At 40.3% G+C, this 5,644-nt stretch overlaps 1 pseudogene; it reads left to right on the forward strand.

Moving 5' to 3' along the window:
* Positions 1–4,036: 4,036 nt before the first annotated feature.
* LOC110325838 lies at positions 4,037–4,742 on the forward strand (annotated as a pseudogene).
* The last annotated feature ends 902 nt before the right edge of the window (positions 4,743–5,644 follow it).

A 5,644-nucleotide genomic window follows, 5' to 3' on the forward strand; every position in this document is an offset into this window, starting at 1 on the left:
TTTTTTCTAAGGAGAGAAAGAAAGGGCACTGAGTTAGATGTATGGAGAGGATCTGGAAGGCATCGGATCTGGAAGGCATCGGGGAAGGAAAAATGTATTAGAATTTATTGCCTGAAAAGAAGTTATTTTCAATGAAAAAAAACCCAAATAGCATTGTAAGGATTCTTTTTTGAAGTTTTCTTTATATAACTATATATATGCATGTAAAGATAACTATATATGTTATCTTTATATAACTATATATGCATGCAAATATAAACGCAATAATATATCAACATATGATTTTCTTGTTTTAATCCATTCATTCCTTTGTACATGATGCTAAGAACTCTGCTGATACATGAATTTGCTTCTTTTGGATTATACTCATGCGTTTGTATCTTGAGTGTATGAGCAGAGCACACTGGAGTCGACACTGTTCCAAGTCTGTGTGCTGCCAAACCTTGGACTCCATGTTCTGTCTCTTCTCTTTGTTTACTCTGTTTCTGTGTTATTCTGTAAGTACCAAGGTGACTGCTGATAACTTCTTGTTATGCCAACAGTGTTAATTGGAGTTTTATTTCAAAATGCTTTCAATACATGCAATTTTGTTCTTCTTAGCAAAACTCTGTTACCCTTTCTATTAGAAGCAAAGTATCACAATTATTGGTATTTTAAAATGTCTTCTTCTGGAGGGGATGTAAGGAAAGACATACTGGGAAGACCCAGGCAGTATCTGTCAGCATCCTTTCTCTTCTTCTTCCTTGAATTTTAAATTCTACACCTTCAACTTTTTGACTGACAGGCTGAAAACATTAGGATTGAGAGAGTCTCAAGAGAAATACAGAATAATTTGAAGGCATCGCCTGAATCTCCGAATCCTGCATGCCACTCTTCCCTGTTTTCTGACAACTTGGAATGAGGAATGAAGATTCTAGCCTTGTCAGCAGCATGCAGAGCAGAGGAGGTTGCTGAGGTGGGGCAAGGGTTATAAGCCTGGGCACAGTCCCAGATTTCACAGGTACCTAAGACCAGGTTAGACTTTTGACATCTGTTTCCTTCATTTTCCTGTTTTCTGGGTTTGCTTTTTCTAATAAATAGGAATATTTGTTTTCTCAAGAGAGGGAAAGGAAGAGGGAGAGGGAAAGGGAGAAAGGGAGAGAAAGAGAGAGAGAGAAAGAGAGAGATGGAGATCCTGCTGGCTGATACCCCCTTATTGGATTCAGCACAATTTAACCTCTACCTCTATTTATACCTATTACTTTCACATTCCAATCTAGAGATGATGAGACCTTGGCAAGTAGCTACAGTGACACTTTCTAATCTTCTGTTGGTCTTTAAGCTGCTGTTTCAAGATTACTGTATTCACCTGGCATTCAGCCGCTCATCTAAATTTACATTTGCTTTTGTGTTTTCAATGCATATTTTCCCAGCAAAGTGTTTGTGAGGGATCTTTCTAAACCCTCTGCACACGGTCCTCTAATAGAAAACTCTTCAGTTGGTTTATGTGTTCAGCACCCTCTGCAGACCACTCACCAGTGGGGAAGCAAGGAGAGAGAGAGAGAGAGAGAGAGAGAGAGAGAGAGAGAGAGGTGTTTAACCTGAGACAAGAATTGTAGATCTGGGCTAGAGGGAGCAGGGCCAGAGTGGGGTTGGGGAGGGCAGAGGGAGCAGGGGCCAGAGGAAGCTGGGCCAGAACAAGAGAGAGAAGGGAATGGGGAGGGGAAAAAAAAAAAGAATAGAATATCTGAACTAGGGTCCAGGTCAAGATCACTTACTGCACTTTAGCAATCTTGTTTCCTTAGTCTCTGTCATTTGCAACAGTTCCTTAATGTTTTTGAAAACATGATCTTGACATTTTAGCAGTTACAGATAAGTTATTTTGTAGCATGCACCGCAAATTAGGTGTGTCTGATGTGTCTTTGTGACTAGATTTCAGTTACATATTTTCCCCCTGGGGGTTGGGAATGGATAATATAGCATCATGGGGTCTAAGTCAGCAGGTGTAGGGTGTTAATTGGTTCACTACGGAGGATGTTAATCTCCCTGTTAAGGTGTTATTTGCCAGATTGTTCTATTGTAAAATTACTATTTTGCTCTATGTATGTATACATTGTGTCTGTGTAAATATCCCATTTGACATCAAACTTTCACTTGCTGATCTTAGCCCCCACACTGGGAAATTAGATTGACAACCATTAATTAGATAGTATTGTAATGCTCATTTTTGATTTGACAAATGTTCTGAATGTATCTTAGACAATATCCTTGTTGTTTTGTTCTGACAGGAACAATGAAACCTTGAGAGTGAATTGAAAAAATGCATAATTACTAATTAAAAGAGGCAAGCAGGCCAAAGGATGGAAGACAATGAGGAATTCTACTTAGGATTTCCTGGAGAAGAACCTTCACTAATCAGCAATAGATATGCCACATGTGATGGTGTCATTGACTAGCTTAGCCAGACTGGTGATGTGTTCAAGAGAACAAAATCCTGTATTGAGGGAAAGAGAGTGGGATGCAGAGGCAGTGAGGTGCTCCTGTCCCTGGTGAGTCCAAAGGGATCTGAGATTGTGTCCACCTCTGACCAGCAGGTGATGACACTTATGCCACTCTGAACTTCACAGATTTTAGTCTCAGATGATGTGGGTGTTTTTCCCCCTCTATTTGTATTGAGTGTATCGAATCCCACAGAGCTCAGTTAATAGCACAATATTCACCGTGAGATAAATAATATTTTCCTATATGCCTCTCTTCACTACATCAAGATGACTTGGGACGCAGGAAAGTCTGTAGTATTTGACTTCTTTTTGGAATGGTGAATTCAGTATCAAAAATCCTCTTGTCAGTCACTTCCAGGTTGATGCAGACTACACTTGTCTTTCATTTGGCCACCATTGTATGCTTTGGGTTTAGAACATAGTCCATTTAGTACCTATGAAGGGGTGTGGTCCTTCAAAAATGGAAAATGTTGATGTCATTCGTGTATTTAACTTTTAGCTATTTCTGATTAAGGATTGAGAATGGTTTCTAGTTGGATGAGACTTTTTGTGATCTGATCCTGTATTCCTCTTCATGAGACTCCTGTTCCTCACCCAGATGTCCTTTAGCTGTACTTCTTGTCTCTAGTTCCAGAATATGAACTCCCACCCACAAGAATGCAAGTTCACTCTTAAGCTGCAAATACGACCTCATTTGTTAACCAACATCAATATGAAACCATCCTCACGTGGGCCCTAAACTCAGTGACAACCATCTTTAAGAGAGTAGAGAAGCCACGGAAAGGGAGGCTTGCTGTGAAGATGTAGGCAGACTGGATTGAATGGAAGCAGTTACAATAGAAGGATGTCCAGGATTACTGGTACCCACAGTGAGCTTGGACAGAGGTATAAAGGAGGTTCCTCAGCATCTCTAGAGGAGCCTCCTATGCTGACAACTCGGTTTAACAGTTCTCACACTCAGAACCATGCTGTGCTTGTGTGACTTCTAAATCAGCAAGTCTGTGGGCATTTGTTACCACAGTTCAGAGAAATGACCAGAAGTCATCTCTGCACTGTTGCATTGTTTTGCCTTAGGGAGAAAAGCCGATGAGTCCCTGCTTATTATCCTCTGCCCAGTTAAATCTGCTCTTCTTTTCCTGTGTTGCTATCTTTTGGAAGACTACCTCCCCCTGAGGCTTGTCAGCTCTTTCTCTTCCATGCTTCCATGGAATGCTATAGCTTTCCCATTATAGAACTCACACTTATCTGAATGTAATGAGCACAACATATTATAGTTATTCTTTGAAACACATGTTATTTCTAGTGATAAGAGTCAATCAAGTCCTTACACACACTAGATGTCTACTACTGAGCTCTTTCCTAGCTAGATAATTATGTTTTTCTGCTGTAGTATAAGGTATGTTGCCATGGAGTGTGCATATGTTGTTTCTTTCTATGTCCTGGGGAATCTAATGAAGTCCATGTCACATGGCAGTTCCACAGTTACCGCTTCACAAAGAAGAGGACATAGCATATGAAAAAATTAGCAGGAGGGGAGCCATCCGAGGTTTATCAAGATGGCCGAAGCAGAGGACTCCCCGGGAGAACAGGAGACAGCGGCATCCAAGCCCCTGTTTGCAGGGTTGTCTGATGTGTCTCTTTCTCAGGACATCCCCATAGAAGGAGAGATTACCATCCCCTCCAGAGCTCGTGCTCAAGAACATGACAGCTCCACACTAAATGAATCCATTCATCCAACCATTATGCGAGATCTAAAAGCTGTGGGAAAGAAATTTATGCATGTTTTATATCCAAGGAAGAGTAATGCCCTGTAAAGAGACTGGGACTTGTGGGGCCCATTGATACTTTGTGTGACACTTGCATTGATGTTACAGAAAAGTTCCATTGATGAGAAGAAGGATGGTGGGGGCCCAGAGTTTGCAGAAGTATTTGTTTGGGGGCAGTTACCATCACCCTAAATTCCAAACTTCTTGGTGGAAACATTTCTTCTTTTCAGAGTCTCTGTGCATTAGGGTACTGCATTCTTCCTTTGAACATGGCAATGCTGATCTGCCGCCGGCTGCTTTTGGCAGGACAGGACAGGGACCAATAAGCTTCATGATTCGGCTTTTTGTGGTGTTGGTGATGTTTGCTTGGTCCATGGTAGCATCTACAGCATTCCTTGCTGACAGGCAGCCTCCAAACCGAAAAGCCCTGGCAGTATACCCTGTCTTTTTATTCTACTTTGTCATCAGTTGGATGACACTCACTTTCACTCCATGAATCAGGATACACACATTCAATACCAATGAACTGAAGGCTCACCTGAAAGATAATGGTTACCGACAACAACTTCCCCCCACTTTTGTTCAATTGTTGGGGTATTAAAAGGGAGCCACGTGCCACTGTTGTCATTTATATAAGAAACTGATATTTGCCAGGTTGTCCTTTTCCTCTTAATGTTATTCTTTTCAAATACTTGTACATACCATACATAGTAACATGCCTCCTTCAGGCATGATGGAGGTATTCATGTCAACCAGTGACTCGAGCAAGTGGATCCACTCTACAGATTACAAAGAGTTGGTGACCATCTTCAGCTTGGAGAATATTTGTTCAGGTGCAGCTCTTAAACACATTGCCTTATGACTATTAGAATATGCCTCTTTTCATAAATAAGAGTCTGTATCCATTTATTTTCTTTTCTCCCTCAAACTTGAGATGGCAACAAGAAGAGGTTAGGAACGAGGTTTGTAGATGTGGGAAGAGAAAACATGTTAACTAGTTTCAGATTTTGATCAGAGGTACTGCTATACTTGTCATTTGTTTTTTTTTTTTTTGTTTTTGTTTTAACAAATAACATCTAAAGAATCAGCTTTTAAAATATTTTTGTATACTTACTTTTTTTGTCATGTGTAACAGAACCTCAGCTTACATTCTAGTTTTTAATCTTTCATACAATGATAGCAGTCAAACATGCAACTTCCCTTTAACTGAAGTTTTTGATGGTTTAATGTTTGAGCTTTTCAAAGTAGTAGAGGATCTCAGAAATCTAGGTTTATGGTTTGTAATGCATATTGTCATGTGGGTACCTTCCTTAATGGTATAGCTTAGGTATTGCATATTTAAAAGAATCTATTTTGTACAACCCAGCTTCAAACTAGAAAGAAAGACCACATCGGAAG

Source organism: Mus pahari, chromosome 8, assembly GCF_900095145.1.
Source record: "Mus pahari chromosome 8, PAHARI_EIJ_v1.1, whole genome shotgun sequence".
Lineage (NCBI taxonomy): Eukaryota > Metazoa > Chordata > Mammalia > Rodentia > Muridae > Mus > Mus pahari.